General features: G+C 42.1%; 1 protein-coding gene across 2 annotated transcripts in view; it reads right to left on the minus strand.

Annotated features, from left to right (window-relative positions):
* LOC128302924 (matrix metalloproteinase-2) overlaps positions 1 to 21,706 on the minus strand; it is a 220,366-nt gene that overhangs the window by 150,811 nt on the left and 47,849 nt on the right. The window lies entirely within an intron of this gene.

Genomic DNA, 21,706 nt, shown 5'->3' on the forward strand with positions numbered 1-21,706 from the left:
AAGTGTTGAATTCGAAGCAATTTCTGGAGCTTGTTCGAGTAGAACTGGAATATTTCAAGGTAGATTTGGAATTCTTCCCACTTCAAGGACTTTTTGGAAAAAAGCTTTAGAGATTGAAAATCGATGTGTCAGTTATTATTTACAGGGTTTTTTGGGTTCAAGTGTTGAATTTGAAGCAATTTCTGGAGCTTGTTTCAGTAGAACTGGAATATTTCAAGGTAGATTTGGAATTCTTCCCACTTCAAGGACTTTTTGGAAAATAGCTTTAGTGATTGAAAATCTGTGTATCGGTTATTATTTACAGGGTTTCTCGGGTTCAAATGTTGAATTTGAAGCAATTTCTGGAGCCTGTTCCAGTAGAACTGGAATATTTCAAGGTAGATTTGGAATTCTTCCCACTTCAAGCACTTTTTGAAAAACAGCCTTAGTGATTGAAAATTCAAAGTTATTCCATGCAAGGACTCTTAACAGAAACATTAGCACAGCAATCGGACAAAACAGATTCCTTGGATGAGGAAGTTAAGATCCAGCAAATGGGGAACAAAATCCTTGTATATCTCTACAATCCACGGCGGCTTTAATATAATTTTAAAATAGCACAAACTTTACAACGAGTACTTCAAACACCATAACCTAACTTATTCTCCTTCTGATTGTAATTTGTTCTTATAAAATGTGGACATCAGATGATGTAATAAATATTTATTTATTAAAATATTTATTTAATCGACTAGAGTCTAGTCCTTATGTATCGCTATGTTGTTATTGCAAAGGTCAGATGTTTTCAAAGCAGAATATCAAAAGGAAATTCAATTTCGATGTCTTCGTTTAGAGATGAAAATGAAAGAAACTGATTCATTCATTCACTTAAGCATGAAAAGAATTTATAAATGGTCTCATTATTATCAATTCATCGCCACAAATATCTCAAAATTTTAATGTACATCATTCAAAAAGAGACAAATGATTCGGATACACATGGAAAATTGTATTTAATGGGATATTTTGAATTGAAAAAATTACCCAACAATAATATGGCACTACAAACGATGGCCAATAATTTGTTTAAACCGCAAACAAACGGGTGAACAATGAAACGTCACCATTGTGAATGCTTGTGATTCATTGAACCAGGCGCGATCACAATTCTGCACCAGCTCTACCGAGCGACCGAAACCGAGCCACATCGAACCGTATGCCGTTCCATTTGAATCGTACCGTCCAGAAGGAGGTTCAAACACAGAGGGAACAAACACAATTTTAAGAATAAATAGCACACCAGCCCCTGAACCGGGCGACACTTGAACGGTGTCACGATAAACCTGCCAACAACTAAACAAACCACACTTTCATAAATTGTGCCCACCCAGGTTTTTTTCTTACCACCTTTTCAGTATTGCTAATGGAAAACTGTCTCAGTACCGAAGCAGCACACTGTGGACAGGACACACAAAGTAGCGTTGGATAATTTTGCATCGAGCGTCGAGTGAGCGATTTCTTCTCTTCTCTTACCCACTCGCACCTCGGAACCTGGAACCTGGAGACTGATTTTGAATGGAAAGACAAATTTGCTTCCTTTAAGCGCAGGACATAATTCCATTATTCTTCCGCACGAAGGCTGTGACGGAGTGCCTCGATTCGTAAGCAACACGGTTCCTCGGTACGAGCGACTCTGTTGGTCTTATCGTCGTTTTCATAAAATGCGCTTAAGCCGGGGAGCCTTCGATGGGTCCACCTTCGAAACGAAATGTCTTTCGATCAACGTGTGCAAATACCAGAATCGTATCGCACACAACAAACACACCCATGCACACATTAAAATTGCACGGTCAAATGGAAGATTTGCCCGCCCCCGAAACGGGTGCGGCGGCCATTTGCTTCCCTTGCCGATAGAATGAGGAATGAAATTCCGTTCGATTTCTGCCGGCAGATAGCGCAGGCACGGTTCGTTCGATCGAAAATGGCGCGCACCGTGGAATGGAATGTCCGTGTGCCGGTGGAATGCAACCTTCGCAGATATTACTTCACGGCACCGTTCCACTTGATGGTGGAAAGAAGTGCTTTGACGAACTGGCAAACTGGCAAGATGCATCGTTTTTCCTCCCTTAAAGGGAGCATCGTATTTCTTTCGCACCTTAAAGCTTACTGCTCACTGGAGGAAAAGTTAATCTACAAAAGCGAGTAATTTTCAAACACTCATCCCCCCCCCCCTCCCCTCCACACACACACACACATTGGCTACGGCTCGGTGAAGGTTTGCCAAAAACTTTGACGCATATACGTACTGCGACAGTGAGTTTTTGCTAACTGCGAAAAGGGGAAAAACTTTTGCCTGCTTTATTTGCTCCTATTTTCTACTCCTTCCCTTGGTTAGGGTTTATCTCTTTGGCGTTTCTCGGTGGACGCAACGAGTATTCGAACGATATCTGTTCGATTCGGATTTTCGGCAGTTGAATATGGTTTTAGTTGCTACCAAATGCGAAACCCGGCGCTTCGTTACGCTAGACTAACGTTCCGTTAACGGTTCGTCGTTTGCATAATGAATTGATCGGGTTGGCACTGGCTTTTCGCCTGATCGTTACGACACGCACGGTGGAGTTAATGGCGTTGAGCGGGGGTTTAAGAGTTTAATTTAACTTTCGACTTATTTTTGCCGTAGAGCAGCGCAGGCAAATTGTTTTAATAGGAAATTATTTAATGGTAGTTTCAGAAAACGTACAGTAAGCTAAATATGGAAATTACTTTCCTTTAATTTCATTCCACTCTGACTTCAAACAGAAAAAGTTTTTGATTCTTTTTCAATAATACTGTATTGAAAGTAGTTCTTAAAACTATAGAAAAAAACAACTATTAATTTATTTCGACGAAGATATTCAAATTCTACAAGCAAACTGTTTCAATTTATCAAAGGTTTGACTGATTTTATTCTTTTCAATTATATTTACTGAAATAAACCCATAAAATTCACACAGGTATCTTTAAAATTACCATTTTTTGCAAATAAATTTATTTGTTATTGAACAAACCAAATGAATACAGGAACCATATGAATTGTCAATGTAGTTACGGACAGCAGCATAAATACTGAGCGGCTCGTAAAGAGATAATCTTTACATAACCTTGAACGTGTCCTCTTTACGTGTCGATAACTTTTCCAACTAATTTAACTTCAAATTTATTCAAAACTTGCCGGAAAATGTCCCAGCAAAAGATGGATCGTCCATCGCATCCATTACGGCGAAACGCATTCTTGCGTCCCCTTCGAGAAGTTCTACGGAGGCTACGAAGTATGAAAAAAAGAAACTCGTGACTGTTTACATAGTCCCCGCATCGAGCCGGGGCAGCCGTGTGGCAGAAAGTAAACCCCGATTTTTTTGTTGTCCCCCCTTTTTCCATCATCAGTAATGTCCTCAGGATTTACGGTAATCCACCCCGAAAAGTTCCACCCTTTAACTGGTGGGCCGCCGACGCGCGTGTGTACCGCGAGCGAATGCGCGAGAGTTTGGTTGTGCTTTATGATTTTGTTTTCTTTCTTTATTTTTTCGAAAAGTAATTTATAATTGAAAGCCTAAAGTCCGTTTTCGGACGGACGGGGAAGCAAAAAAAAAACAAAAACGAAAAAAGAAACGCGCAAAAGGCAGGACAGCATTACACGAAATGAAACCCCCTTCTTGGACGGGATGAATTATCCACCAGAAAATGAACCCTTCCTTCCACGAACTGATGGGCCCTGGTGACGCACGGGCTTATGAAGTGTTTTAGCTCGGTCGAAAAATTATGCACTTGTTTGCTGGCAATCTTGTACCATTCCTGGAACATGGCAATGGCATTGACAGGGGCAAAAACAAGGTGCGGCTAACGGCCCCGGGGAAAAGGATAAATATGATGAGTAGTCTTGTTTTTTAATTAATTTCACTAGCCATTCGTCCAGAAATAGAACAAAATAAAAAAGGCAAAACAACAACAACAACAACAAAAAATGCATCTGTTCTAGCAGAAGCAGACAAAAGCAACCAAGTTTGATGAGAGACACTGAATCGTGGGAAGAACGATGCGCAAACGATCAAAAACTTTCACCCAGAAAAGGGTAATAGATTAGAAAATGAGATTGCCCAAAAAGACAGATGAGCGGTACGTTTGACGTTTGGTTGGATGAGAGAGGTAGAGAAAGAGCGAGAGAGAATATCGAACAATAGCAACGAAACAAAAAGTAAAAGAACAAAGAATGATAACCTTCTGCTGACGCGAATACCTCACCGTAGAGGAGGAAGTTTGCCTAATTTTGGGCAAACATTAGGGAAAACAAGGAACACCCCGTTCGGATGGCTTTGGCTGCTCAATAATTTAAACTTGTCACACAGCAAAGACACGACAAAATGCGAAAGGGTTTCCCCGGCCGAAGAAAGTGAGGCCATTATTATGATTGGCCTTTGGTCGAGAAGTTTTGACGTATTTTTTGTGTGTGTGGGTTCTTTTAGTTTTTTTTTGGGGTTCATTTCGGTAGACAGTTTAGAGTGATGTCCTTCGCTGCTTTCACCTTTGCCACCACACATTCATACGCAAAAGAGGCAAAAATCGAACTTTTCCCACCATGACCGTTTTCGACCCCCGCGATTCAACAAAATGGCATGACACAGAAGGTGGCTTCGTACATTGGGCTGATAATTACCATTCGTCCGCAGTGTACCGCAATGGTAGGGCGGCTAGGCATTTGAAATTATCGTTCTGCCCGGTTTGTTTGACTGTGACAGTTGAACTGTCAGGCGCACGGGGGATATTTCGTGGCGCTTGTTTTTTTTTTCTTTCCATCGTTCAGCGCAGCATGCTGCAGTGCAAATGTCAGAATGGCAAAACGATGTGTCCGCGTGTCAGATACAAGAGCGCAAACTATTTCTACCGTTTGGGAAACCATTTAATAAAAATGTTCGATTGCTAGACAAACCTGTCCGGTGGCGAATGTGACCGGAAAATGTCACCTGCGAGGCAGCATCGTGGAAGCTGCTGCAGATGAGGCAATTTGAATGACATTTTGGTGCCATTTTTGGGGTGCACAGGTAACCAATAGGTGTGTTTATTTCCTATCTGGCACACATTGTACGCAAATGGTTCATTTTGAATTTCGGTCATGGAAATTGCGTCTACATAATATATGCGAGCTGAAAAAAAGGCATTTAGCTCGTGCATATAAAGGTCCTTCTGCGGTAAGATTCAATTGATAAAAACGTGCACAAATATTACTGAAAAGTGGCTCACCACAATTTTAAATGCCTGTTAAGGAAAGAAAACCGCACTGATAAATAAATAATAGAGTGATAAAGTGCTTGGAAAAGATTAAAAAGAGAATTAATGAATATTAAAAGGCGAACTGAGCAATTTCAGATAGCAACTGCTTCATTTCATGTGGATATGAGGTGATTCAAAGGTAAATTTCATATCATTGTCGCTCTTTCTATTTTTTTCTGCATTCAGTGTATCACTTTGATTTCATTTCTGAGGAATTTTAATACAAATCGTTCACATTCGAGTACTTCTATACCTTATCTTTATGGTATCTACCGTATTTAATTGTGTATAAAAAGAGCTTTTTTGCTCACTCAAAGTGCAGTTGGCACAGAGGACGATGCTGTTGATTAGTTGGAGCAATGCATTTGCTGATATTTTGGAGAGGAATTCCGTACTGTGAGTTATATATATAAAATTCATTACTTTTACCCTTCACCAACAACATCCCCAAATTATCTAATCCTTCAGACGAGCAAGAGACGAGCCTTGATTGACGACTAATTCTATCTTATGCTTCAGAACCTTTCACCTTTGCATCAGTAACTCCTGAATTTCTTTGGGAGTTCTTTGGGGATAAGTAAAGTTAGAACTTCTTCAAAGATATTGTTGCAAAGTTTCGGATTTTATCAGTAGATTTTTAACAGCCTCGTTTATAATGAGACACATTCGAAATTTATTACTGGTCTTTTCTCGATTGCAACAGGAATAAGGCTCGATCCTCGAAATGCATCCCTTTTTATTGTATTGATGGTGGCGCCCTCTCCCGTCATTTGTTCTAAGCTCCGATCCTCTAGATGGGCAGGTTGTGTCAAAAACTTTGACAGATATTGTTATTTAATTCCTAAACTATTGGTCTCTTTTACTAGTTGTATGTAGTCTGTTGGAATCTGAAGAGCACTAGAAAAATATCTTATATCAGAGTCCAAAGTGTCTTCTTTTGTTGACTTCGGGCAATTCCGAGGAGTTCTAGCTAGGCAATTATTCGTTATGCGAGATTTTGTTCGTTTGAAGAGGTAATTTCATAGCACGATTTCAGGTTTATTTTGGGAAAACTTGTTAAATACCACTTTCAAGTAGTTTGACACAGGGCACAATTCAACGAGTTTCGAATGAAGTTCACCACGCACTGCTGCATCGTGGCGACCCACGAAACAAAACATCATTCCACTCTCAGATGGATGACGACTGAAGGATAACTAATTTATTTGAAATAGTTTCCCTGCTCCACAACAATGCAGAAGAAATTTGATTAAACATCACCGTTTTATCATTCGCACTTTCACCCGGTTTGGCAATCGATTCCACTGACGTATCACGCTGAGTTTGAGCTGATTTTCGGTTGCGGATTGGAAAGCTGATCGTTAGACGGCGCTCCGTTGCCGACAAAATTTCCAATCCATTGTGGACCCCGGGATGAGCCGAAAATTATGCAAATCCTTCGGTCGTGTTGATTTCCTCGAACGCTGCACGGCGCCCGGGGAATTCCATCCACCGGGCAGCCACCGTTTCCGTTTCTTTGCACAAGCAAGTTCGATCTTCGGGTAGAAAAACCGTCGTAACCTAGAGCTGGAGGAGGTGTTCTAATCCTCAGTTGTAATCCTTTGCCGGTGCTTCCTGTGGTGCTTCCCGGCGGATTTTTGGTTTAAAATAAACAAAAAACAAACGGCCCCGATTCCGCACAGAATGGTAGGCCCCCGATTGTCGGGCGTGAAAAGATTTCCATCCCAACCGTTCAGGGTCAGTTTCCGATTGATGTGATGGAAAATCGGTTTTTGCGCGTCCATGTCTCAGGTATCCGGTTGATCAGAATTCATTCCCTTTCCCGCCTGGCCCAGCGCGGTGTGTCTGCTTTTAATGTGGGCTTCCCAATTTAGCTCATTTTCCAGCCCATCGGTAGCGCCGCACTGTCTCGTCTATCGCGCATGAGGGGGCGGCAGTGCACGACTGCCGGAGTTGTCGATTTTAATTATATTCATGGCCCAGGTGAGATTAACATATTTATTGCATTATTTTCCGAATCCCTGATTTTGCCCACCGACCCGTGTTGTAACACCACTGGCCCGGGTACTTCCATCCAAAAACCGCCCCGTAAGCTTCGACTGTTGGTGACCGATATTGTCGGCGCCATATTTATTGCTGGCCAGATGGAGCCCCTCCTCCCCCAGATTCGAATATTTTGGTCATAATTAAATTTTGATTTTGCAAAACTCCATTTTGTGAAAAACCAAACTTCTTTCCGCGCGATTCGTGTCAAACGTTTTCCGGGCGTTTCGCGATGTAAACCAATTTTCATGACCGGCGCGAACGCCTGCGGGTGGTCAGGCACGGGTGCGGTTGCATAATTCAATCGAACAGCTTTATAATAATGATGGCAAACCAGCAATGTAATGACATGCACATTACGTTGAAATGACTGAAATGAATGGATGACCCTTTTCCCGAACAAACGCGTCAGAAGGTGATGATATTGTTCATTGGGACTGGTTGGTTGTCACTGCAGCGCACATTTGAAGCTGCTCCATTCGACCTATTGAAACGTTGAATGCACTCAAGATTAAACGGAAATGGACAGAACCGATGCGTTAATTAGGCTAGCTATTTGTCGGTTGTTGTCAAACACGTGCTTGCTCGTTTGCAGTGCATTTCAGTTATAATTAAATGACGCTGTGAACAGTGATTGCAATTTATTGATCCGAGGTTGGGTTTAGGGCTTTATTCTGTGTTTCTACAGCGTCAACCATTCATCGAACAAAAAAACATTGCGAAGGAGTTGCGATAAGTGCTGGGTGTTTCAACTAATTACAGGACTACCGGACAAGCTGGAGAAGGACAGCGTCAATAAATTTAACTCCCCAAACAAAATTCTCTACCCCTCACACCTGGGTGGCCAACGAAAGCAGCGTAAAAAGAAGTAACGAACTGATTTAAGATGCCATGCTTTGCTTGCAACATCAGATCAACACCGGAAACACCGGTGTTCTTGTGTTCGAAACTTCCCGTATATCCTTCCATTACCCCCCCTCATCTTCGCAAGGAGTACCCCGTCCGGGAAGTGCCCGAAACGGCAAGCCATGATAATTATTCTCGCAACAACAAAAAAAAGGCACCACATAAATCTAATTAGCGCCGGTTTTGCTCCCGGAATGAGGTCTTCTGTACGGTGCTGGTTGGGTTTTCTTTTGTCCAGCCGGGGTTGGTGGGTTTATTGTGACCGAGCAGGTGTACATCGTTGTAATGCGTTGTGTCCACGGTTGTGTTGTGTCGTTTAGCAGAAAGGGGGGAAAGATAGACTGTAACCGGTGCGCAATCTAGGTGAAAATTTATTACCTCATACATAGTGGTAAATGCGTCCCATAATGTCCCCCTTTTTCATTTTTCGAGTGTACCGGTAGAGCTGGGCAGGGATCTTACGGTGGTTTTGCTGGAAGTTTTCCTCGCATCTAGGCAGGGTTGTCAAAGCTACAGTCCGTAACAGAGCTATACTGACACTGGTTGCTTAGTTTTAAAGAATAAAGGTTAATTTATCAATCTCCTTTAAAGTGATGTTCTAAGCGTTGTAGGATACGTCTAAGTACTTGGGAATTCTTCTAGAAGTACGAAAATTCTTAAAGAACCTCGAATAACATTAAAATGTCTAATTTTTACAAAAAATCTTATGACTTTTTCCTGGAAATTTGGTGGCTTTCGACCTCTAGCTGAATAATATAAAACAAATAAATTAAATTAAATTAAATTCTAAATGTCTATGTCTTAGAGACATCTGCATATTTTGGAATTAGTCTAATCAACTAAAAATATTTTTTTTTGTTTCGTTAGAACTTATTTTATCACGTAGCCGGACAGTAAGTCCTTGCTACGGGGGATTGGTCCGGATGGGATTTGGTCCGGTCCGTTCGTGTGAAGACCGGCTCCGCTACCATCATGCCACCGGGCCGCTCCAATCTATTAATAATATTATGTTAAAAATGTTGAATTTAACTTGTGATTATTATCTAAAAATTTGTACTGTCCCGGTGTCTAACTAGCAAAATTAAATTCAAGGTGTTTAGATGTTCTATATGTTCAATAAACCTTGGTCACGATGCAACATGTTTTGTATTGTATTTAATTTTTTAATTTTATTTTTAAGAAATAACATTGCTCTACAACGTTCCATCTCGAACATTTGAAGCATTTTGCACCACTTACGATTCGCACTTATTCGCACAGTCCTGCACTACACTCAGGTGTTGCTTCACTATTTATTCAACAAAACAGGAACCCGAGCACGCTGGTTTAACAAGCGACCCTCATCGTCCGAAAGCGTTTTCTGTCGGTACTTTTCGAGGGCTGAAAAAAAAAGCGGAACGATCCTCGCCCTTCTTTATTCATGACGCAGTGCCAAACCAGTGGAGATAAAGACTCGACTCTCGTTTGTCCCGGTGGGGCACCCTGTATCTTCCATGTTTTATCTTGTGCCCAAGCACCCCCAAGTCCAGGCGAACAGCCTTACGGGTTCAGCATCAAGATACCGTGCGCCAGATCCCACTCGTGCTAGCCTTAGGCACGTTTCGTGTCCCATTTGTTCTTTCGTTTTTTTTTTGCTTTGCCGGACACAATCGAAATGAATCCAACCAGACCAGATAGTGGTGCACACGAGAGAGTCACGGCAGTGTCAGGTGAGAACAACAGCAAAAGTGATACAATCCCCGCGTCGAACAAATGTACCCAAGGTGCGGCCGGGGAAAAGTCATCGAACGGCAATCGATTGGCACAGCCAAAGCACTTCCGATATTCTTGGCCGATTTTTGTTGTTTTGAGCGCGCTCCCGTTCCCGTCCACGTCCAGGTATTATTTGTTGCCACTGTTGGACGCAGTGGTGGTGCGGCGGTGGTGGTTCTGTATTTTCAAAACCTCATAAATTCGGCATTCGTGCTTTCGTTTAACAAATTGCCCAATAATTTATTCATCGCGGTGAATTGAAATGAATAAAACATTTGCAGCGTGAGCGTTGGGGAGGCGCCCGGGTGGGTTTTTTTGTTGTTATTGCTTCCCTTCGACTATCAGCGTGCATTTTCTTCATCATTTCTTTCAACGGTAAAAGGGCGGACGATGCGTGTGTTGATCAGCGTGAACGGGATTGGTTTGGTGAAAGGGATTTATTTTCATTTCCCGATTTTTCCAATACGAGTGAAACCACTGCGAAGCCAACCATTGTATTCGGTTCCGGAACACACCGGACCACAACAAAGATACCCTTTCCCTTATGCCAGGTGTACCCCGGAGTTTCCAGGACCAAAAAACCGATTAACTGGCGTAGAATATTAAAACAGTAACAAAGTTATGCAATAGCAGTAGCAGAAAACACAAAAAAATCACCACCAATTAAACTGCAACTAAATTCCTCAACTGATGTGTGCAGGGGTTCTCGTTTGCTTTCCTCCCGTGATGGGAAACAGGGAAATAATTTTGCAATTATCCCAGCATTAGCCACCGTCGACGAATATGATGATCCTATCGTTCAATTATCAGCATGAGCTGACCCATGAAATGCGCCCGTTTGATGTATCCATTAATTGTTCCCCACCTTGTGACCGCCGGTGCAGACACCGGCGGACTGCTGTCAGGAGCAAACAAACAAAAAAAATACAACCGGAAATGTGGTTCCATGGTTTACCGCAAAATACAAAACAAAACGAGAAAAAAACACAGAAAAACATCACACATTTCCGTTTCCGCATCCAAACCGAGCGAAACATAGCGAGAGAAACGGGGACATGATTTAAAAACAGCTTTCCCAACAGCCACAGCCATGCCATGCCCTGTGTGTTTTACGATCCTGATCGGATTGTAATAAACCGATTATGGGAATGTTAATCATACACCGCACCGAACCCACAAACGATACAGAATCTCCACACACACACACATTTTGGGAACTCATTGTACCGTGGACCGTGTGTGTGTGTGTGTGCCCATGCTCATGCCACCTGCTTTTGTGGGGTGATAATGACGAGTTTCCATATCCTAGCAATCGTGGAGCTATCGGGCAGGATAAGCCTCTCACAGCTAAAGACACACACACACATAAACACAAACTATGAACTAACTGATTATCATTATCAATTCCATTCTCATCCCATTTGCATTCCTCCACTCCCGTGGCCGAGTCCGAGTCGAAAACATATGCACCTTTACGGTCGATAATGATGGCATGAAAGCCATCGGGTGAAAACAATAACAATCTCAGGGATTTCTCTCGCAACAAACCCACCAATTGCAATGCCCATTTCCCACCATGTCCCGGTAATAGCTTGCCTGACCCCCGGCGTGCGTGTGTGTGTGTATTTGGTTACGTACGTGACCCATGGGTGCCATTGCCTGACCACCGGGGTTGCTTTGTGTGTGTGTGTTTACTGTCTGTGCAAATGACCGGGAGGATAATTGTAATACTCATTATCCACGCCAGGGTTCCATGCCAACCATTACGAGCGGGCAGGGTTTGTTGGAGCGTAATGAGTGTTGGTGGTGGTGAAACAATGCCGGAAGCTTTCAAGCACCACCGTTCCGTCATAAACTGGTGCCTGTTCGGGCAGGGCGCTGAAAGCTTGGGTGGTTTCTGACCGCGGCGAAATAAAAAAAAACCCCCCAAAGCCTAGCGCCGGATGACCGGCTTTGGGTCAAGTGTCCTTCAGCTCACATTATGATATTATCCAAATGAAATGTATTTTCATTATAACTTTTATGCTGTAAATAAACGGTGGAGATTACCTTATTTTTCTTCGAGTGACCAGTGCAGGGTTTGATGACACAGATCGTGAAATCTGAACCATTTCGAATAGTTTTTTTCTCTAGCGTTTTCTGCTTGAAATAGTCGACGTTAGCGTAATATTCATGATGCAAAACTGTTTGCTGTTTTGATGTTCACAACTGGTAGGAATGGGACCGATGGGATTCTGATTCAAACAAGATGCTGGACATTCAGAGAATCTCTTTCGTTCGTCAGAAAATCAGGCTTTCACCAGGTTTAGAGTTGTAAATCATGGAATTACAATCAGCGTTAAGATCAACGCCAACAGAAAAGCATTCCACGAATGAAAAGGCCTTTTGCAAACCAACTGTGTGTCACTTCCAATATTTCGACTCCAATAAACATCCGACTTTCATCCAAGATCGCGATAATAGCATTGATAATGGATCTAGACCAACGTTCTCCAACCTGTGGTCGGTGGACCATTCGTTCTAAGTAAGTTCATCAAGATAGTATTTATTTTTGACTGATAAACTCATAGTTTCCTATTCATGTTTGCTCGGGGAAAATAATTTTCAGCAAAATTGAACCGATTCAGCGAAAGTCGTCCAATCTCGGTCACTGGAAATTGGAGTTCGGCGCGAAGTTTGTGATGCATCACTTATCTGGCTCATGCTTTAACTAAACATTTTACGTTTATCATTCCCCGTAAGTTTGGGATTTCTTTCCCGTTTTGTTTGTTTGGAAATCGTAGAATTTAATAGACTTTTCGATTAATTTTTCTGAGAAAGTCTGCCTACATTTTGGTCTGTTTTAACTTTATTTCGAAGGAAAATGGTTGCTTTCGGAAATGCTACTGGTATTCTTAGATGATGCTGGTTCACTAAGTTTTTTAACATGGTGATTTCTATTTTCATTTTATACAGGCTTTTTCCTCATTTTCTAAAGTCAATCCCACCTTAATTGCGCTCATTTAATGATAAAACCAATTTTAAGAAATATAATAAGGGACAGGTCTAGAATGTGTAGAAGGACATTTAAGGATACACTAAAAGGAGAAGCACTACGAACTGTACGATAAAGTCACTTTCGAATTAAACTTGGTAGGCTCCAGTGGGCTGGACATGTCATGAAAATGACATCGTATGGCCCAACCTCGCAAAATAGATGTTATGTTAAGTTGAGAATAGATGGAAATCGTGGGAATCTTTTAAAAAACATTATGATGCATTTTCAATATTACTTAGTGTAAACCGAATTTGGCTTTATCACAAAGGTGATTCTGATGCTAAAGAGACAAGCCAGGTACGGTACCAAATCCCGTGCGAACCATTTCATCCTAGACAGATTTTTTAAATTTATCTATGCTGCTAAAGCCATCTTCAAAAAGCCTTAAATGGTGATAGGTCCAACCTCTTTTCACAGTTGCTCAGTTGCTTAAAGGCAGTTCAATAATGTAGCCCATCGAAACAAAGCACTACGATTGGGAGTAAATGTCATGAGTATGCGGGTGAGTTTGTTGGTAAACAGCAAACATTAAAACCAAATGAGCAGCATAAATGAAATTGCAATCGAGAGGAAAAAAGAGAAACAGAACCACCACCCAAAAAAAGCCACCCACAAACAGTAATGGAGTAATGGCCCCCTCCCCCGAAAGTAACAAAAAAAACATGCCGCTTTTATTTCATTAGCATGTAAATCGTTTAATTAATATGTTTCCTTTCGTTTGTGATTTCCAATTGGCACTTTGGCTCTGTTTCGCATACACGCGCGCGCTCGCGCTGTTTATTGTACGAATATGCTTTATTCTTGCACTTTATTGTTTATTCCTCACTCTGTTTTTTTTGTTTTTTTGGTTTCGTACTGCTGCAAACAAAACACGGAATGCTTGCGGTTTTAATTTCGTTCGTTTCGTCCGAACGCATAAATATCCGCGCATGGAATCACTTATCTGCTTTCGATGTAAATGCACGCAACCAGAATGCAATGCGCGGGTTGGCAGCTGCATCTGTGTGGTCGGGGGGCAATGAGACGGCACACTGCCAGAATAAATATGTTTAACCACCAGAAGAAAAACATTTATCAATTGGGATGGGATGGCGGGGTGAATAAAATAAAACCTTTCCCAGGTAGCGTAACATGAGGGTTTAATGAGGAGGGTTGGCTTTTTTTGTTTGCTTTTTGCCACCAAAAACTGTAAGCCTTGTTCGCTTAATGCTGTTGTGTTGCGTTTTATTCGCGCTCGGAAGGTACACGCGCCCAAAACCGTCAAGCTGTGGGAGAAATTGCGAGCCGAAAATTATTGTCCACTCTGATTTGTGAGTGTAATTTCCGTGGGGGAAGGGAGTAAAGTATTGCAAATTATGTCGTAACCACAGCAAAAGCAACATTTTCCGGAACCGGAAAAAAGCGGTCACCATATTGTTGGCGTGTGGTTTTAAAAGGAACAGCGTGCGACATTCGAAAGTTTTTAATTAAATCTTTTTATCTCGACAAATCAAACAGAAAACTCTTTATTTCGGTGGATAAATTATGCTAAGCAATGGAAGCGATGGGGTATTAGGAACCAAACTCCTGGCCCCGCGGTGTCGCGCTCAGGTGTGTGTGACACACTCACCACGTTGCGAAAAAGTTGGACGTTTTTGGTGAATGTTTTAATCACTCAAATGTGGCCAAAGTGGTTGGATAAGAAAGTAATTTCCTTTTCTACCTCTCGCAACAAAACACCCAACAAGCGAACGCCATTTTTCCACTCCCGCTAATCCTACGAGGCCTCCCTTAGTCGAGACAAAACTTTAGCCTGCCGAACACCGACAGCTGGTTCGGTGACCGTCTTCTCACCCAATCGTTACCGAAACGCTTCACGCGGAATGTGTTTCGCGCTTCCGGCATCCAGCTCCCCAGGTAGCTGGGCCGATTAGCTGGACGGGTTTCCTTGCGGGAGATGAGTGGCGCACTCGATGTCGCTTACGATGTGCGAGAGGGTGTGGCGAAACGGCGAAGAGCAAAAGAAAACTTTCCACGGCCTAAACGACGGCACACAAAACGCACAGCCGCACTTCGTTTGCATAACAATCGGTAAATTAACCCAAAAAACACGGTGACGTTTGTGGGGTAAGGCACGTTGCTGTAACGTTGTGCAGCGCCGTCAGAAAGGACCAGAAACTGGGGGTCTTTTTGGACCCGGTTTTTTGCACTGCCTTCAACGGAACGGAACGGTTGGATGGACGGTTCGAATTTGAAGTTTTGGTTTGGGAGTTCGGTGAGGAGTGTGGATTTAGAAACAATATTTTTAGACAAGATTTGTACTCGTTGAGCGTTCGAGAGCAAGATTAGGAATTAGATAGCATAATTTGATGGTTTCAAATCTGGTGGGAAATTTGCAAATTATTACCATGCGTAAGTTGGTGTAGGTTACTTCACAAGTTTAAAACTGTTTCTTTTTGCTTGAATTTTTAATTTTAAAAGCGATTCCATTATTGAATCACTCAGTTTAGTGATACGAATTTGATATTTTTAAACCTGAAACTTTATGAACAAATATTTTGTTATAGTTTATTATAACTTATTTGACACAAACTCCAAACGAATCTAACTGTGCTTTCAGACGGGACAAACTTGACAGTTCGCAAGTTCGTCGAACTCATTTTCGTAAAATAGACGCGAACTCCATGGAAAGATCGCAAACTTGACAGTTTTTTTAAATCAAAACAGTGACCGTTGGAGCTATCGAACAAACAAAAGTAAGTTCAAATAGAATATTGCGCTTGTAAAAAATGTGAATCTGCTACAAACCACACAAAATTTGCCGAATTAGAATGAGGAAATGATTGTTCATAGATACAACTCAGGCACAAGTAAAAATCAACAAAAACAACACAAAAGAGTGCCCGTGCACCATCAAACAATTAAAATGTATCATAATAAATAAAAATAACAATTTTTAATGCTGTTCTTGCAGAATTATACAAAAAAATAATTTTTTTTTTATTGTACAAAGATTTAGCGCAAAGACTTAACGAAAAATCATATTCTTTGTTTAATTTTGTATGTGCAACCGTCAATTTTTGAATTTATTGGACCATGTAGAAATCATGTATTGGATTCGGTTTAAATTGGAACAAAGTAGAGTTCGTACAGCGTTCACACACAACCAGTTTGCGAACACAACGAACTAACCAAATTTCATTCACAAATCTGCATTTGAGTAAAGTTCGTCGAACGCTCGAACTGTCAAGTTTGTCCCGTCTGAAAGCGCTCTAAAACCCATTCATATAATTGTAAGGAAGATATTTTTGACAGGTGTACCGCTGTACTAGTGCCGATTTACAAAAGTAAGAGAGAGAGGGAGGAAGAGAAGCGACGATGTGACGATGGGTTATAAAACATGGAATTTGGATAATAAAGAGAGTCGCGATCACGTAGCGGTGACAAGACGTTCACTGTCCGGTTGTAGTTATTTCCATCACTAATATTCGAAACTTTATATAAATATTAAGTGACTGTCATTTGAACTGGAGTTGGACAAAAATCCAGGAACCATCTCAGGATGGTAGGTAAAATCGGAACCGTTTAAGTAATATAAAACTTTGACGGTTCCGGGCAATTTTGGGTAGATCCAGCGACCCAGTAGTAATCGTTAAACTTCTCGCACTTCCGAACTCTCTTAAACTTTCGGGCATTAATCGTTAAACTTCTCGCATCAAAGTGCTAAATAATATAAAAATATATAAGGAATTCGTTTAAAACAGTGAAATTCTCTACATAAATAGAAATTATGTGATGAAACTTCACAGTTTATTACACATTATATTTAATGATAAAATTTGTTTATAAATTTCAAGAAGATTATCTGTTTAATTTTATTGATTTGTTTAATAATCTGCTCATTATGTAAAATGAAGTTGGATTAATTTAATGCCCCAAATGAGCGTCAAATAAATTTTTAAGAAACACCTCTCAAACGTCCATTTTCTTCCGGCCTCACCTAATGACCATGGCAATCACGTTTTCGATGATCGCCACCCAAACCCAGCCCACCTTATTGCACCAGCAACAACAAAAAAAGAAGCCAATACGTGCGTACGGCCTCCGACAACAAGCAAAACCAAAAAAAAATTAAAATAAAAAACAAAAGTGGTAAAAGTTTGGCGCAAAATAATAAATTTCAAACAACATTAAATTACTCGATACCAATCTCGTACCAACGGCACAACACGCAGTAATTATTTCGGGTCCGCTGCAGCCACCCGGCAAATCACCACAAGGACAGCACTTGTCTTCTTCACACAGCTGGCCAGTGCGCCCTTTCCACCAACTCCTTTCCCGGTAACCGCTTTCCCACGCCATCCGTTTCCGGCTTATTTATCATCGCTAGATTGAAACAGATAGCAAAGCCATAAAAATACGCAAAACAGGCAGTAAAGTTAATTACTTTACCAAAAACAAAACCAACAACAACAATAACAATAACAAAAACGAAGAAGACAACTTCCGCCCGTTCGCCCGTTGTCCTGGGTCTGCTGGTGACGGTTGGGAGTGTATAATTTTTCATAAATATTGCAACCATCCCCAGCACCACGGTGGTGCCGGCAGCTCGCGCTTTTCTTTCGAGTGTTACTTCTTAATTTATTCCTAATTGTAATCACACCGAGTCCCCCCCCGTTTTCCTTCCCTTCGCTTTTTCCCCGACAGCATCTTTCTTGGTCGTGTGCGTGCTTCTAATGAAACTTCTCACCCGACTGTCACACAAACCCGGCGAAGAAGAACCGTCGATTTCGCGCGAAGCTGACGGCTCAATTTCGTCGCGGCAGAGGCCTCGTGATTGTATCGATGTCTCCCTATTTTTTGTTGACTCTCTCGTATGGCTTTTTTCGGGTTTCAACACACACACACACGCTGTGTGGAAAAACGCGGAAGGCAGTTGACAGGGACCCAACAGAAAAAAAACCATCCGAAACTCCACAGAAGGAGCTAGAACATCTTAATTCCACTTCCGGTGGAGGGTGTGGAACAGGATTCGAACTGGAACGAATAAATGGTGGCAAAAAATAGGCGCATGCCAGCCAGATATAAATCGGCTGCACAAATCTCGGCACCCCGGCCAGCCCCTTGTTGGTGTAAGACACCCTCTTCCCTCTCCCCCCTCTCCACCTCATCATCCGCCAAAAAAAACTCCCATATTCTCATCATCATCAACCATTAGCTTCCGAAGCGGACCATGCACCGTGTTCCGTGTCACCGTGTCATTTGCCGGAAACGGGTGGCTTCCCATCCGGATGATTTCGGGCGCCCCATGTCTTCTTCGGTTCCTTAGGCCCGGCCGTGAGACGGGAAAAACTCTGCCAGATATTGCCACATTTCAAGTCCTCTTCGCCCACCTTCCCCCCCTGGTTGACGGCACATTTGGCTTTGATGAATTCATTCGTTTCGCTACCCACCTTCAGAGAGCGGCTTGGTTGCCGTTTTTCACAGCACATCCTCGGCTGAATTTGTCCCGCAATGGGGAAGATTTTTTTCGTCCTCATTTTCGCATTACCCGGATGCGTCCCGGTGGAGGAGAACTGCGACTGGAGACATAAAGGTGAATTGAAACGTACATTCTTCCGTTGACGTAAGTTCCATGGCACGTTGCCCGTCCTCTTGCTCTAATCGTACCTAATTCGCTTCAAGCTTTGGGCAAAAAACCTCCCCCAAAAAAAAAACCCCGAAGGCGCTAAAGGCGTTTGTCTCCTGTGTGGGAACACGTTGACACACTCCACACTCCACAGTAGGGACAAGATCTACAACCATCTGCGTGTATTCTTTCTTCCCGATTGTACTTCCCTCATCCATCATGCACGAGAGCACCGCTTGAATGTACGAACGTACGCATAAATTGTCCCTGGAACTGCTCCACAGCAAACCGAAGGATCCATCCACAACGAACGAACAACCAAAAAAATAAATAAAAGGTTTATCTACACGCCTTTATTCAAACACGGGGAAATAACGCAAAACGGGAAAAGTAGCAGCATTAGAGCCCCCCTCTGGGATGGGGGGCGAAAAAAAGAGACAAAAATAAAAAAAAGCCAGCCGATAACGCATCCTTCTTCAGCGTCGGTGCAAAGAGTTTTCCCCCCGATAAGGAAAGTAAACCCTGCCCGAAATTCAGATCCACGTGGATTGGTACACGTGCGTGGCAGCAAGACGATGAACAGGATAACGAGGGAGAAATGAAGCGACCACGGCGGCACAACACGGATGCACGGAGGTTGCAAAGAACATTCATCAAGAAAATGTCACCGTCACACAACCACCGTGTGACATTACCGTTTCGATACTACCCGTGCTAGTGCGAGAGCGAGAGGTGCGAAGAAGGCATAAATATTAACACACCAAAACGGCACAGTCTCGGAGAATGGTTCACATGTGAAGGTGGGTCCAGATGCTGCGCGTCAGTGTGCGACAATAAGGATAATTCTTCTCCGTGCTGCGTAGGTGACGCACGTCTTGGGCGAGGGGCCAGCAGTGAGGTAAACACTTGAGAGAAACGAACCGTTTCTTCGCTTCCAAAACTGAACCAAGCAAGAATAAGCATCAGGCAAAAGGAAGGTAAGGAAGAATGGCGGGTCATACTCTTTTTTTTTGTGTGCTTGGGAAAGTTGGGAAAACAATCTTGCATCGAACCGACACACAGCCACGGGATTAGCCGGGCTTGTAACCAGTACCCCCGGAGACGTTGTACGACCGGAGTTTTAAGGTGGATAGTGTGACAAAATTTTGCACATTTTATGCTTTGTTTAGTGTTTTTGGCGAAGTGATGTGGCACAGCCCGACTGCGATGTGGCAGAATGAATGTCACCATGAAGCTAATTGTTATTCATGGTGGATAAAGGCAAATTAATTAACCACGTCCTTCAAAGCCAGTTGGAAAGTAATGTTACGCTTGCTATAAACGCAGTTATCGTGATTTTAAAGTTAATTACGTTTCATATATAATATACAAAACTATCTCTTTTTTCAAGACAAATTTTCAAAAGTCAAATCAAGTAAAAAAAGTTCTCAAGCAATATCTAGACCATTAATGATGATAACTCCTATGCAGCCAGGTATGGAGAGAGGAGATCTTCAAATTCAGGCAAGAATCAAGGTTCTCGAATATCTTTGAGACCTCTACATCAAACTCTGTAGAAAGCATTCTTGGAATTCCGCAGATAAAAGACATTAAACAATCATTAAAGTCTTGCAAGCTCCATAAGTTTGCTGATGGCTCCGTTATGTTTATCTTGTATAATGATGTCAAACTGCGTCGAGTCTAGGATAACGATCTAGACTTCCTAGTTGAATGCTTGAAATACAAAAAAGCTTGCAGTGATCATCAGAAAATCATGTACATGGTTATGACTGTGAGTGGACTGGATAGCCTTCAGCCTACAGTCGTTAATTCGGAACAAACCGAGCGAATTTGCCAAGAAAATACCTGGCCTTCTGGATTTTCGTCAAAGTTGCCAAAATCTTGGGAGTTCTGAGTGTCTACCCACCGAATGACTCTGTTTTTAACTCTATTCTGAAAATTTTCCACCACAAATCGATTCTTTTATTGTTTTTTGGCAGTAGAATTCAAATGACTAGGCTAGAGCACTTCTAAAATCCTGTACTTGGATTCTCCTGGATGCGGATATTGAGCTCCGAGACTTTATGGAGTGTCTAGAATAGAAGGAATTCTGTGTGTTCCACAAAAATATTATTTATTGGCACTAATTCTCGAGTTTTGGATTGAATATCTCAAAATTTATCACAGAAAAGCGTAACATATCTTTCAAATAACTCCGTACTTTCAAACATGTGTTGGTGTATGAGATGAAACTTATCACCATCCTCATCAGGCATCAAGGTACCTTCCAAGCATCTTTCCCTTGCAGCGACGCAAATCAATTTACATTCACAACTTAATATGAACGCAAACTTCAAACACACCACATCCACCGTTCGTAATAACCCTGTTAAAACCGGAGCTGTTATCTTGTATTTGACCCTTTCGTTAGGGTTCAACCGTTTCGAGGAGAGGTTGCCTTCTTCATCTACCTACCCCTTCCCTCAGTACCAGCAATCACGAGTGGTTAGTAATTTTACGACCTTGGCAAGGTGTAACTCAACGCTGCGGGAACGTCGAGAAATCTAAGAAAGGCAAACCCCCCTCCGACTGCTTGCAGTAACGAAACTAACCCCGTAAGTAACGATGCCAAAACGGAAATAAATAGATACCGGGAAAAGCCGTAAATTATGTTTGAAATTTATGCAAATTATAATATTCTCCGAACACCAAACCAAAAACTAGGCCAGACCGGATGAGGGGTGGCGGCAATGGCAATGGTTTTCTCCCTCTCACTGTCTCACGCCTCGCACGCGATAACCTACCAAACTAGCTTAGTTTTTCATCAAATAAAGTGATGATTTTTTTTTGCGCTGCCATAAAATGATATAATCATTATTCTTCACGACAGAGTTCAAAAGATTCAAGGCAGTGAATCGAAGTCTGTAGTCCACCGGAACGAATTACAGTACCGATTTAGTACCGTGAAAAGTTTCATCACCATCACCTCTCACCAAGTGAGAATTTTGCAGCTTCTCGCCATAACTGCCTCACACACATACACACGAACACATTGATTAACGTTGTCGAGCAGAACGTTGTCGTGCACGTGAAATACT

Source organism: Anopheles moucheti, chromosome 2 (assembly GCF_943734755.1).
Source record: "Anopheles moucheti chromosome 2, idAnoMoucSN_F20_07, whole genome shotgun sequence".
Taxonomy (NCBI): domain Eukaryota; kingdom Metazoa; phylum Arthropoda; class Insecta; order Diptera; family Culicidae; genus Anopheles; species Anopheles moucheti.